Genomic DNA, 15,958 nt, shown 5'->3' with positions numbered 1-15,958 from the left:
ACATCTATGGTCATCAGTCCCCTCGTGGTCGTGCGGTAGCGTTCTCGCTTCCCACGCCCGGGTTCCCGGGTTCGATTCCCGGCGGGGTCGGGGATTTTCTCTGCCTCGTGATGGCTGGGTGTTGTGTGCTGTCCTTAGGTTAGTTATGTTTAAGTAGTTCTAAGTTCTAGGGGACTGATGACCATAGATGTTAAGTCCCATAGTGCTCCGAGCCATTTGAACCATCAGTCCCCTAGAACTTAGAACTACTTAAACCTAACTAACCTAAGGACATCACACAACACCCAGCCATCACGAGGCAGAGAAAATCCCTGACTTCGCCGGGAATCGAACCCGGGAACCCGGGCGTGGGAAGCGTGAACGCTACCGCACGACCTAACACTAGTCAGGGCCAACCGTTTACGAGACTGCGTAACCGGACAGTTAGCTACTAAAAATTAAAAATATTTGCATTTAATGTTTAATTAAGCCCCCATGCACGTGGCGACCGCTGCTTTGGATCGTTCCTTGGAATTCTTCTGATTGTATTAAGTAGCAGACAATAGTATTGTTGTAGTAATGTGTAGTTTAGTAATTGTAGTCTATATTGCATGTGTAGATTTGGTAATTGTCTTTCTTCTAATGGTATTTTTTTTTTGCAGAATTTAATTTTTGTTGTCTTGTCTACGGGTTTGACAATTTAGTGCAATTATTTCAATTGTTCGTTGATCGTGTTTGAGGGAAGCATTTCGTGTGAATGATATTGTTGGAGATAAAGTCTCATTGTGTGTAATTTTCGTATAGTGACGAGTTTTGTATGTTTTGTAAATGATTACGCGATCGATGAAAAAGACAAAAATGATGAATAGTCAGAATAACGAAATTGTTAACATGGCGAACTCGCCAACACAGGAGAACAGTATGATGAATAATGAAGTTGATAACAATTTAATAAGTCGGGAAAATAGTCCGGAAACAGTTCAAAATTTTTCACAATCGAAAAATTTTCAGATTACGTGGTTAACGACAGAAGATATGGAGCAGTTGATGAGTGCTATATTAAATTTGGGATCACAAATAGGAACAATTGAAACCAAGATGAAAGCAATGACAACACGGTTAGACTCACGAATAGAGACATGTTTCAAAAACATGAAAGATGAATCAAAGAAAGAAATTAGAGAAGAAGCACAGCCGATTTTGAATGCTCACAATAATAGTTTAATTTCATCAGAAATTAGACAGGAGGAACAGGACAGAAAACAGAAAGAAAAAGATCGCATGATAATACAAAAATTTTCAGAGTTAAATTTACAACGTGCACACGATAAGGAAGAAATATTTGAAAGAATCGAGGAATCTGTACCAAATGACAGGATAAATAACTTAACGCAACAGTATGAACAGTTAACTACTAAATGTGACAATACCGAAACCCGAGTCGCGACACTTACGGAAGACGTAAATAAACAGAAAGAAAAATATAGGTGACTCATCGGAAAGAGTTGAGGAGATCTCAGATAAACTGACAAGTCTTAGTTTAAATGGGGACAGAGATTCAGATGATACAGCACCATTGCCATTTGCAGAAACCGAAGAGTACCACAACATAAATAAGCATGTTGAAAATCAGGGAAAATTTAATGAACGCGTTAAAAGGGAAGTTGAGGCATTACGAAAGCAAGTCAAACAAATTGAAAGCGAAATCATAGTAAAAGACAGTAGAAGAAATTTAGAATCACAGATAGCAGAGGGGTTTGAAGAAAATAATTTGTTTCATTTACGGGATGCAACAAGAGAGCGCCAGGCGCGTGAATTTAACAATAACCGTCATTGTGACTGGAACAGTCGCGGTAGGTCTTTGTCGCCACGAGGTGAAAACTTTGACTATAAACACTTTTTGACTGTTCGGAAATTTAAGATCTTCCGCAATTCTAAGAATGACATACATCCATGTGCATGGTTAGATCAATTTACGTACGCACTTACACCAAATTGGCCACTAAGTCACAAACTTGAAATTATGTGCAGCTATTAATGTCCTCAGGGGATTCACTACACTAAGTGAATATGTGCCGTAGCGTGCATAGGGCCCCGAGCTGTAGTGGTGCTATTTCCCTTTTAGTTTTCTGCACCGCTGCCTACTCTTTTACTATTCTTTACATCTGTCAAACTAACTCTTCAACTATCCATCTATCTAGAGAGTCGCTAAAGATTAACCGGATATGACGATTTTACCCAAAAGAGATTTCGGATTTTACCGTTTGGACTTACTGTATCTTCAGCAGCATTCATTCGTAGCTTAAACGAAATTTTACCTGTTTACCTTCGTGGCAATATTACTTCATATTTTGACGATATACTTATTGCTAAACGTTCTTGGAGTGAGCACAACAAAATTTTGGATTCATTATTACGTATTTTTGCAAGAGTTGGCATTACAGTGAACTTGGAAAATTCCGAATTTGGTCGTTCTCAGGTGAAATTTCTTGGTCACATTATTTCTACAGAAGGTATTCTTCCTGATCCAGAAAAACTAGATGCTATTCGTAATTATGCTATTCCTACCACAAAACGTGAGGTTCGTAGTTTCCTTGGTGTCTGTAATTTTCTTAGACGCTTTGTTAAATTGGACGATTTGGCCACACCTCGTTTATGTGAACTATCTGGAAAGAAATCTAATTGGTGTTGGGATGAGGAAGCTCAATCAGAATTTGAACAACTACGTGATGCTTTAGTTGCTGCTCCACTTCTTTCACATCCGGATTTATCTAAAGATTTTTGTTTGGCGACGGACTCATCATACAAAGGCCTAGGTGCACACTTATTTCAAGAGATAGAAGAAAACGGCGTTGCAGTACAGAAAACTATTGCATTTGGAAGTCGTGTTCTCTCTAAATCAGAAAAGAATTATTCGATTACGGAACTTGAGGCTTTGGCTGTTGTTTGGGCTTTCACAAAATTTCGCATATTTTTGTATGGCAGACATACTAAGGTTTACACCGATCATCGAGCTCTGGAATTTCTTATGTCAACAAAATTAACACATGGAAGATTGTCACGATGGGCGCTGTATCGACAGGAATTTGATTTTAGTATTGTTTTCATACAGGGTTCTTCAAATATTATTGCTGATGCTTTATCACGTGCACCGATGGGTTTGAAACAAAGTGCTGTGGAGGACTGCAAAGAAAACAATTATTGTTTGATGTATATTCAAGGTGTTGTGTTTGAGAATTTTATTTCGTCTTCGCTCCAGGACATCGCTAAGGAGCAAAACAAGGATCCAATCTGGAAGGACATTAAGGAGAAGTGGAGGAGAAAGGAAAGCGTAGCGATTAGACAGCATTATTTAGTTCGCAATGATATTCTTTTTAAACGAAAATCGGTCGACAACTCCGTTTGGTTAGTTTGTATTCCCGATGAGTGGGTCAATAAACTGATTTGGTATACGCGTTTCAGTTATGCACACTTTGGGCCCAGAAAATGCTTTCATAAATTACGAGAAAATTGCTACTTCAGTAATATGGAAAAACGTATTCGATCTGTTCTTGCCAAATGCAAATTATGTCAAAAGGCTAAGCCGCCAACTATTTCTCACAGAGCACCGTTGTTTCATATCATTCCAGCGAAATTAAAGGAGATGGCTGCAGTCGATTTGTTCGGTCCAGTGGTTCGTTCTACTAATGGTTTTGCGTACATTTTAGTAGCAGTGGAATTGACATCAAAATATGTGTTTTACACCTTTACGCAAAGCAACAGCTCGTTCAGTTTCTAAGGCTATCGTCAAACATTTTCTTAAAGAAGTGGGTCATGTTGATAAGGTTATATCAGATAATGGATCACAGTTTCGCTCTAAAATTTGGCTTCATACTCTACAGCGTCGTAAGATTAAACCAATTTTCATTTCACTTCTTCACCCTCAATCTAACGCTTCAGAGAGATTGATGAAGGAAATCAATAAATTGTGTCGTCTTTATTGTCATCAGAATCACAGAACGTGGGATCAGTATCTTCATATTTTTCAAAACATTCTGAATGAACTCCCTAATGATTCAACTTCTTTACCGCCTATATTAATATTAAAAAATAAAGCACCGACAAATCGCATTTCTGAAATCGTTCCTTTTCCGCCTACACGGAAACTGCGGCATTCTGAAGTTGTGAACCTGGCTCTGCAAAATATTGCATCTGCGGCTGCTAGAAGAGAGAAATCAGCTAAATGTCCTGGTCGTTTAAAAACTTTTTCAGTTAGTCAAAAGGTGTTAATTAAGTCTCATCATTTGTCTCACAAAGGAAAAGGCTTGTGTCGCAAATTTTTTCTGCTTTATAACGGTCCATATAGAATTCGCAAAATTATTCATGATAACACTGTCGAAGTAGAAACTCTTTAATCTCGGCGCTCTAAGGGAATACATCACATATCGAACGTTAAAATTTTTGTGGAATGACATACTTTTGAGAAACTAACATTTATATGTAAACACACGGAGAGTACAAAGATACCGCGCCGAGTTCCGGCGGCGGCGCATACTCAAAGCAACAGTCAAGTCTGCGCGCCGCAAAGGCAGTCGTTGACCGCAAACAATTACTTCCTACGTCACGCGCCTACAGCTGATCGAGCGCTCAGTGCGAATGCACTGACAGCCGTAAACAAATACAAAGTCTAATTTCTCCGATTAAATTCAGTATAAAGCTATAGTGACTTGATGAATTATGTTATTAACGTTCAGTATTTTTCAGGATACGGTTGTATAAAATATTTAAGAACTTCAGGTAAATTCTGTGCGTGTCCGACGTTAAGGGGACTTGCTATCGAGAAATTTTCAGGAAGAATGTAATTTCGAAGAAGAAACTAATAAACTAAAAAGGTAACTATTAATTGAGTTTATTTTTCAGATAACATATTTCCACTTGGTACGTACTTTAGACGTAATTTGCTGCTCGCGATTACGTGATTCATACTTTGTGCTAAATTTCATGTTCTATGAATTTACTTGTGAAGCGACGTGCTTGCGTACATTAACTGATTTTGACAATGATTGATTAATGATTGATTAATGAACAGGGTTGTTATTTGTATATATTATGCATCGCTTGGCTGCACTGCTTTTTCACTGATGTCATATTTTTTTAATTATGTGCCTGCTGTGCTTATTTATTTAAATTATAATTGTCACCTGATTAATCGTGCTGATGTGGTTATGTATGTAGGATACACTTTGTGATTTATCTGCTTGCGCCTTCGTGTTTACTTATTAAGATTACATACGAACATTTATTTGCTTATGCTGATATGATGCTAATGACCTGTTTATAACGTAAGATATATGTTTGCTGCTGTGCGTATGGATTGCATATTTACACATTTCTGTTTTGTTGTCATAACTACTCTTTAATTTGGTATATAGAAATGCTGATATACTGCGTACGAACATAGAGTTTAGGTTACACTATGGTATTAATTATTGTTCGCTTGGCAAAGCCTCGTTGTAGGAATTGTGCTGCATCCACTTGTTGACATTCTGTTCTCCACTGGTATATTTACTCGCTATTTCATGTTTTGCTTACGCTCAGTGCCTTATATTTTTAAGATAAGAAAATGAACTGCTATAATTCGACGAACGACATTAGTACAAGAAACTTCATAGAAGTCACATGAGCTGGAGGTTTTATGGAAGCTGTATAAATTTATGATAATAGAAAGGAAGCTAACGACATGACATACCAATACTAGGGTTAGACCATTGACAGTTATTTCACTGCATTCTTCGTGACTAATTGAAATAGGAAGTGACACTTGACACAAAAAATACTCCACATGTTTGCTTCTGCCATGATTCTTGAAGTGGTATACACACTGTGAAATATTATGATCATTCACACTCCGTAATCGTACTTAATTACTGAGAGTTATTCGAACTAAAGTCTGTTAGAGGTCATGTATGCATTTCTTTTGTTTAATGATGGACAAGGTAACCAAAATGTATCTTATAATTCATATTGAGTAGAAGATTTGGGTCAGATGGATTACACAGAGGTTGTGTGTGGACACTGTGTCTTCGGATTGCATGGGATGATGAATTGAAGTTTGCACTAGGATTTTATCTGTACTTGTTCGAGGAGACTGACTAGAGGAAAGAGTTGTTATGGAAGTGAAATGATATTGGTAATAGGGTTTATATGTATCGACGTATTGAAGAGGTATTATTGAGGTATTGAGATTGTGTGAAGTTGGTGATTATTGGAGTTTTGGTGGACAAGAGGTAAGGTAAATGACATTGATGATAAGGTTTATATGTATCGACGTAAGAGATATTATTGAAGTATTAAGATTATGTGATGCTGATGATTATTTGAGTTTTGATGGATAAGAGGTAAAGTAAGTGAGGAGCATATTTTTTTGTTGGTTTATATGGAACAAGGAGGATGAAGATGGCAGACTAGAACACTCAAGTGGAAGGAAGATTGTCTACACACACACTTTGTTAAATCAATAAGCAGTATATAGTTTTTTTGGAGAGAGGAAGTATTTGCATATCTTGGTACACTGACAGTTGTTCAGCAACCGTACATTTTGATGTGGCTTGGCAAACATTGGTCTTGACATGACGACTATGACGTTGACTAACTATTATTGACCGTTATACATTGCTGCCACTACTACTTGATACACATGTTGAACATCAAATCTTTGACAGAATTGCATTTACACAGTTGACACTATTCAATTATACAGTAGCACTTAATGTGGATGAAAGATGAGTGAGTGTGTTTTGTGTGTTTTCCTTTCCTAATCCCAGATAATTGGTACCGACCTATCTCCTAAATATTATTTTACTTGTTTGTTGTGGCTTGCACTGACACCCATAAATATTATAGGTTTACTGATATTTGTGTATTGTAATAGTTAATATGACAATTATCTGATATCATTTGTGTGTTTCTTATAATTTGTATGTTTAGTGTAAGAGAATTAATAATAATTTTGTAAAAGCAATTGTGTGTGCATTCAAACTGTTGTTCACACCTGCACCTGTTCAACATTGATGTGTGACACTTAGAAATGTTTAATTTCTGCTGATGAACTGTGTGATTAGTGATAGTGAATATTGTGGACCGTTACTTGCAGTTTTTCTACATCATTGGTGCCACTAGGACATGTTTCATTTCTGCCGATAAACTCTGATGAACAGTGTGATTAGTGATAGTGAATATTATGGACTGCTGTCTGCACCTGCTCAACATTGCTGGGTGCCACTGATGGACTGCTTCTACTGAAATAATGTCACTTGTTGGTGTCTGCACCTGTTCAACATTACTGGGTGCCACTAATGGAACTGCTTCTACTGAAATAATGTCACTTGTTGCTGTCTGCACCTGTCAACACTGCTGGGTGCCACAGATGGAACTGCTTCTACTGAAATAATGTCACTTGTTGGTGTCTGCACCTGCTCAACATTGCTGGGTGCCACTAATGGAACTGTTTCTGCTGAATGTTGTCACTTGTTGCTGTCTGCACCTGTTCAACATTGCTGGGTGCCACTGATGGACTGCTTCTACTGAGATAATGTCACTTGTTGGTGTCTGCACCTGTTTAACATTACTGGGTGCTACTGATGGAACTGATTCTACTGAAATAATGTCACTTGTTGGTGTCTGCACCTACTCAACATTGCTGGGTGCCACTAATGGAACTGTTTCTGCTGAATGATGTCACTTGTTGGTGTGTGCCCCTTCTTAACATTACTGGGTGCCACTGATGGAACTGCTTCTACTGGAATGTCACTTGTTGGTGTCTCGCACCTGTTCAACATTGCTGGGTGCCACTGATGGAACTGCTTCTACTGAAATGATGTCACTTGTTGCTGTCTGCACCTGTTCAACATTACTGGGTGCTACTGCTGGAACTATCAACTACTTGTTTTTTGAATCATTGAAAGCATTTTATGTGAACATTTGTATAAACTGATTTTTTGTGTATTGTGTAAACTACTATGTAAAGTCACATGTATGAAAGAATTTGTATTGCTTACTGTATTTTATGAATTAGGTTATTGAAAGGTCAGTGCAAAGCCGAAATTTTATCTAATTATGTGATATTTACGTATTAATATTATCTTTTATTTTTGTCTGTATTTTTGTGGACGAATTTGGGGTATTTTCACCACCAATGCTGGCAAAAATACCATCAAATTCTGGCCCGTGGAGGAAGGGCATATGAAAGGTGGCTGCACTGAGCCACAGCGCCAGAGATTGCGCCAAAGAGTTTTATTTCGCCGCCTCCACTGGCAGTTCTTGTCGAGAAGTCGTGGTGGAGAGTGCTTATCGAGATGTGGTAGTAGTGAGTCGGTGTTGAGATGTTGTAGTAGGGAGTGCTTGTTCCATGTTTTATTCAGTTTTGATGGGCTAGATAGCAGATGTTGTTCGAATGGAGATATTGTAATGATCAGAGTGCTTTTCGTCAATATATATGAAGGTAAAAAAAAAATTCCCTTTTTTTTATTATTTCAATGTCTTAAATAATGCGTCATTACAGGTTCAGTCAACAAAGCATCTGGCTTGTGTTCTTGTATTAGAGTGTAATTCTGGTTTTCTTGCGCAATTATAGTATTTATATTTTTTTTAATTGCTTCAGTATAAATGGTATTTAAAATTTCTTGTCTTATTGAAGAAGAACCGTGCCAGATGTGTACGTTGAATCACACTTCCACACACAGAACAGTTACACTTGTGCTTTGTTGTTTTGTTGGTTTTATAGTTGCTGGGGACTTAATTAATTAATTGTGTTAACGGAAATTTCATTTCATTCTTTGTTGTTGTTCTATGCAGTCAGATTGCGTACTAACACTAGTCAGGGCCAACCGTTTACGAGACTGCGTAACCGGACAGTCAGCTACTAAATCAAAAAATTAAAAGAGTATTTGCATTGCATTCACATTTATATAATTAAGCCCCCATGCAAAGCTTGTAAATACAAATTAGTATGAGTGGGCTTACAATGAACTGAGTGCCCCAGAGAGCCATCATTCGTCCGTCTAAGACATCCAGGAACGGCAAACAACAATCTTTCTCTATTACCACAGTGAACCGGACGATGTTATGAATGGAGCTGATGTGATGTACAAATGCTATTAATTTATCTTCTCCGTGAGGCCACACTATGGAGGTATCATCCACATACCTATAAAATACAGTTGGTAAAGGGCAGCTGATTCAAGCGCTCTCTCCTTGAAATCCTCCGTAACAAGGTTGGCTACCAAGCGACACAGAGGGTTGCCCACAGCGACGACGTCAGTATGTTCGTTCCGAAACAAAGGAGTGATGTCCACCTGAAACTTATTGTCAGTTAACGTCAACTAATCTGCTAGAGGGACCTTTACAAAAGTGATGCCTCATCAAAACTAACTAAACGGTCCGAACTGCTTAGACGAAGAGCCACCAGTCTATTGATAAAGTCGGCACAGTTGCGAATATGATGTGAGCATTTGCCCACAAATGGTCTCAGTAAATATGCAAGACGTTTTGCTAAATCGTATATAGTAGTTCCAATGTTGCTCAGTATTGGACATAAAAGTAAAGCAAAGTAGCATGGCATGAATGGCTGGGAGACCCGAAGGGCAGGTTCAATCTCCTAATTGCAAAGGTTTTCCCTATCCTTCGCATCAGCAGGACTTTTCCTTCGCGAAGTATGAGATCTGTGTGCGTACGAGTAGCTGTTACGTTTAGGTGACTGTAATGGACGTAAAGAAAGATTTTCTTCATGAATTTTTGGAAAGTCACGCAGTTTTGGTGGTAAACAAAGCAGCATGTGGGCTAAACCTGTTGTTGATCTGTTGAGGTAAGGAGGAAAAAACCAGGAGCGCAGAAGTTTTCCGTTGCAAACTTAATGTAGGATCGTAATCAATCCTCCTAAAGGCAGAGTCACTTAGTAGACACGCATATTATCATCATACACACTACGAGGTGACGAAACGATTAAATTACCTTTGTCAGCTTTCAGTGCCACAACGTCAGGATCCTCTCGTAGATTTCGTAATGCAGCCCATTCTGCGGAGGGTAAGTTACTGCTGTGAGGAGGAGCTTTCAAAACAGCACAAGTTCCCTTCTTATTTCTTCTGCAGCATCCAAAGGAAGGTGTCAAACGGCTTCTTCATCACATCCATAGTAAAGTGTATGGCATAAGGAGACCGCAGCAGCCAATAGCGATTTAGTTCAGGAGTGGAAGGTGCCACAATTTTTTCCGCTCTATCAAAAGCAGATCACGTCTTGTCGTTTTAGTCACACACATTTTCTTTTTGAACCATTTAATTTGTCAGTAGACGTATATTATGCTATTTTACCTTCCACTACAGAATACACATTTATATCCGTGTAGAGAGGAAATAAGAGTTTATTGTTAATTTTCAAGAATTTAATTAATTAATGAAAATATAGATGAAGGAAGGTAGCCGATGAAGGCACAATCTCACGACCGCAAAGACGGGCTCTAGGCGTGAATGGAGACCCGATTAAAAAAAAGAAAGTTTGCGGCACTGCTTTCAGTCCACAAAGACCCGCGTTCCGTACCCGACACCTCCTCACATTTTTTGTCGTTTCTATATATTTTGAAATGCTCTTTTCGATTCATTTCTTTGCCATTCCGTATCTTTGCTCGGGCCACCTTATTGGAAAAGTGGCTCCCAAAAACAGTTTTTGACAATATCTTCTATCCTACTCATTTTACGATAAAAACAGTTACGTAATAAATTTAAATAGAGAAAATTTTCTAAAATTTATATGTTAACCTTTTTTGCCGCAGTTATAAAAGGACAAGACACATGTATAAAAGGAAGAGCCGCAGGTATAAAGGGACGGGCCGCCTAGGCGTTGCCCTCCCACCTAACACCCCACGCACCTTTCTATGGAACATCAGTCGGCAGAGTTCAAATGGCCTTCGCAATTTTTGAGCCATGACGTCAAAAATCATCGGTGGCGATTTCTATCCTGTAAAACTGAAACGGAATGACAGAATAAAAGAGCTTGGCGCTATGAATGCAAGCATCCGGATAGAAGACGACGTTATACCGAGTAATCATTTATTAATTTTCCAATGAACTTGAATTCCAAAAGAATCTGATAAGGAACTTGAATAGTTCCTTATGCACGAACTTGCTCCGTTTCCGTTATCCGTTTCCAACGACGACGACGTGCGCAAGCGCATTAAATCTTGTATTTATAAGGCACTGAGCAATATTCCGGAGAAGTAAATTCTGGAGACGCCTTGTACGTCATCGACAGAGGAAAGCGAGTCATGTCGCATTGCGATGAATAGTTTTCATCTTTTTGCAATAACTACGCCACATTCGTTGGACAGAACTATACATCCAGTCCCATCACTGTATTTGACAGATATCCTTCGCAGACCGTAGAACCAAATACGTGGAACGATCCCGATGATGACGGGACACATGCTTCAGTAGACGTTTTATGACGAGACAATAAAGGTTGGGACACACATGCCCGGACCGTGTCCGTGCCGAGACAAGTCCTAGTATCGGCCGTCACCCCGACAACGAAATACATCATTAAAACAAATGTAGCGGGCCCCACTTAACCGGGCCTTGCACGGGAAACGTCAACGGACCGGGGATGGGCCAGGCGTGATTCGCCGTGTTTAATTTTTCACGTGAAGGACACGGCCTGACGGTAGAATTGTCTTGTGAACTGTGTAACTGCGCAAGGCTGTTCTGTGTACAAAACATGGATGTGGAACGACTAATAGAAGAAGTTCGTAAGTTTCCTGTTCTTTACGATCAGGGAAGTGAAAACTACAGGAATATCGAGTACAAAGACAGAGTTTTTCATCAAGCTAAAAGAGGATTTTTTCAATTGTATAAGACTTTGAACTGAAGCAACTCATGAATGACGTATCAGTCCATCAATTCACTCCATCATCCTCCAATTCCTCAGCAAAATCTGTTTCAACACCATATCCTTCACCTGTGGAAAACGAGTCAACAGAACCTACACAGCAGCTTTTGAATCTGCAAAGGGATTCCCACAATTCGTATATAAATAACCAAAGCGATCATCCTCCAAGTTCCCTTGCATCCTCATCAACTTCAGTAACTAATTCACTGAATAGTCTTCATTTGTTTTTCTTAGGGTAGTAGAAATTTAACTGTATTATTTAGTAACTTATGTATTTATCTTTCAATTACTAATGTAATAAAATAAAAATGCTGTCTTTAAAACTTCATATTTATTTGTGTTTTGTGTACTTTTCTTTAACCTACAACTTAAAAAACAGCCAGTCGTTCTTTGGGTGAAACTGATACTCTCCAGAAAGTGTCGTATTTTGTCAGTCTTGGTTCTAGTTTCTTTAAAAGTTCACAGAAGGTGTACTGCGTCATCCTAAAATATTCATAAAACTTAGTCTCATCATCTATGAAATGATAAAATAATGTTCGAAACTCTCCCTGTACTGGTCTTGTTTTCCAGGCACTGTGGATCCACAATTTTTTCTTCCTGTTTGCCTTCGTTCTTTTTCCTCTTCGTCTAAAGCAAGTGCTGTAAGTCCTAATTCACCATTACGAAAATTAGTGAACGTGTTTTACAGCTTTCACAAACAGAAACACAGATCACCGCGTCCGAGTCACAACAAGGAACAACAAAGACACGGACGTGCCCCGGTCATGTGTGGCCCCTGCAGGAACGGACCGGAGCACGGCCGTCACTCGTCCGACGCTCGGCCCTGACACGGCCCGGACGTGTGTGTCCCGACCTTAACCCCAACCGTGTCACTAGATAAATTCCTGGGCAACAATGCAAACAACAACCACGTCCATGGAATGTTGAAGACAAAATATGAAGCTCAGATTTTCGTGGCCATGTAAGTCACGAAAGATGCGGATACGCTAATAAACAATGCGGCAATCACCATTTCAACTACATTACATGCCGTAATAGTTGTCTTTATTCTTTTGACGCCTCGGTCTACGCGTTCAAACAAGAAAAAGGGAAAATTTCGCAACAAATACAGGGCTATTACAAATGATTGAAGCGATTTCATAAATTCACTGTAGCTCCATTCATTGACATATGGTCACGACACACTACAGATACATAGAAAAACTCATAAAGTTTTTTTCGGCTGAAGCCGCACTTCAGGTTCCTGCCGCCAGAGCGCTCGAGAGCGCAGTGAGACAAAATGGCGACAGGAGCCGAGAAAGGGTATGTCGTGCTTGAAATGCACTCACATCAGTCAGTCATAATAGTGTAACGACACTTCAGGACGAAGTTCAACAAAGATCCACCAACTGCTAACTCCATTCGGCGATGGTATGCGCAGTTTAAAGCTTCTGGATGCCTCTGTAAGGGGAAATCAACGGGTCGGCCTGCAGTGAGCGAAGAAACGGTTGAACACGTGCGGGCAAGTTTCACGCGTAGCCCGCGGAAGTCGACGAATAAAGCAAGCAGGGTGCTAAACGTACCACAGCCGACGGTTTGGAAAATCTTACGGAAAAGGCTAAAGCAGAAGCCTTACCGTTTACAATCGCTACAAGCCCTGACACCCGATGACAAAGTCAAACGCTTTGAATTTTCGGCGCGGTTGCAACAGCTCATGGAAGAGGATGCGTTCAGTGCCAAACTTGTTTTCAGTGATGAAGCAACATTTTTTCTTAATGGTGAAGTGAACAGCCACAATGTGTGAATCTGGGCGGTAGAGAATCCTCACGCATTCGTGCAGCAAATTCGCAAATCACCAAACGTTAACATGTTTTGTGCAATCTCACAGTTTAAAGTTTACGGCCCCTTTTTCTTCTGCGAAAAAAACGTTACAGGACACGTGTATCTGGACATGCTGGAAAATTGGCTCATGCCACAACTGGAGACCGACAGCGTCGACTTCATCTTTCAACAGGATGGTGCTCCACCACATTTCCATCAAGATGTTCGGCATTTCTTAAACAGGAGATTGGAAAACCGATGGATCGGTAGTGGTGGAGTACATGATCAGCAATTCATGTCATGGCCTCCACGCTCTCCCGACTTAACCCCATGCGATTTCTTTCTGTGGGGTTATGTGAAAGATTCAGTGTTTTAAAGCTCCTCTACCAAGAAACGTGCCAGAACTGCGAGCTCGCATCAACGATGCTTTCGAACTCATTGATGGGGACATGCTGCGCCGAGTGTGGGAGGAACTTGATTATCGGCTTGATGTCTGCCGAATCTGTGGTGTCACCGCCAGACACCACACTTGCTAGGTGGTAGCTTAAATCGGCCGCGGTCCATTTAGTACATGTCGGACCCGCGTGTCGCCACTGTGTAATCGCAGACCTAGCGCCACCACCAAGGCAGGTCTCGTGATACGAGAGAGCACTCGCCCCAGTTGTACGAGAACCTAGCTACCGACCAGATGTACGAAGCCTTTCTCTCTCATTAGCCGAGAGACAGAATAGCCTTCAGCTAAGTTAATGGCTACGAACTAGCAAGGCGCCATTAGCCATACAGTGATTGTACTTAAAGTCTCCTGTGTATCGTCAAGATCGATGTACCTCAATGATATTAAAGATAAGTATTAATCAAGCTACGTACTTTTATTCTTAACATTAATTACGTAGCCTGTTCCAGTACTTCACGCCCGTCTGCTTTAGTCTTGCGTGCATTTTCAGCCATCTCAACTTCACGGTGTCGGCCCAGATACCGACACAACATTGGCGACGATTTAAAGTATTCTTTCTGATTGCTTACATTTAATTGTGTCATGGCTTCGCCACATTCTCCAGATGTACTGTCCGAATTTTATCGCTTGCAGAATCAACAGACGCAGGCGTTACTGGATGCCCTTGGACAGCTCGTCCAGGGTCAACGTACCATTCAAACCGATGCGGCCGCCGCCGCTTCTTCGCTACCGCTGCCACTAAACGCTGTTGCACCTCCCTTTCGACCATACGTGGCAGCCGATGAGACCTGGCACGAGTGGTCTCGCCAGTTCAACTTTCATCTAGCAGCCTACAGAATTCAAGGTAAAGAGCGGCAGCCGTTTTTGCTTTCTTGTGTCGGTGTGTCCACATACCGTGTGATAGTGAAATTGTTTCCCCGACGCGACGTAGCAACTCTGTCCTACGAGGAAATTTTGTCTGCTTTAGATGCCTATTTCAAAGAAACAGTTAATGTGGTTGCAAAACGGTATACGTTTTTTCGTACAAAACGTACGGCCGGTCAAACTAATAGGGAGTGGGTAGCAACATTGCAAGGACTTACTAGGGACTGTGCCTTTGAATGTGACTGTGGTCTTTCTTATTCAGATACAATGGTGCGTGATGCAATTGCACAGAACGTTTCTGATGTTCGCATACGGGAGCAAATTTTGAAACTAGTTAATCCCTCCCTTCAACAAGTGATAGACATATTGGATAGACAGGACACACTTGACTGTGCTCAGGAATCTTTTGAAACTTCGCCAGCCGTGTGTAACATTAACCGGCCCGCTGGACGCGCTGCGCGGCCCGGTAACCGGGCCTCGCGCACGTCCGCACAGCTGCCGCCGCACGCTAAGCCTCGTGTGCCGCGCCAGCCCACAAATGTAGTGAAATCGTGCCCGCGGTGTGCTACTAGACATTCGCGTGAACATTGCCCGTCACGCCAAGCTATTTGCTTTTTCTGCAATAAGAAAGGACATGTTCAAAGTGTTTGCCAGAAAAAGCTCAGATCAGACAATCACAATCATTCCAGGCCCTTTGCTTCGCGCCGGAATCGAACCAAGGACACTCAGGCTCGTGGACCTTCGCCTATGGACATTCATGTCGTTAATTCCGCTTCGTCCAGTGACACTTTCTCTAACAGTGACTGTGATCGTCCCACAAAAACTGTGCGTCGACGTCGCCGGAAATCACGTCAATTAGCAAGTGATTCTGTACCAGTGTCTATTCAAATTGCACAAAACAGTCGCTTTTGTCGTCAGCAGGACAATAAACTTTTTGTGGACTTAGAC

This window comes from Schistocerca serialis, chromosome 5 (assembly GCF_023864345.2).
Source record: "Schistocerca serialis cubense isolate TAMUIC-IGC-003099 chromosome 5, iqSchSeri2.2, whole genome shotgun sequence".
Taxonomy (NCBI): Eukaryota; Metazoa; Arthropoda; class Insecta; order Orthoptera; family Acrididae; genus Schistocerca; species Schistocerca serialis.
This window is presented reverse-complemented; position numbering follows the sequence as displayed.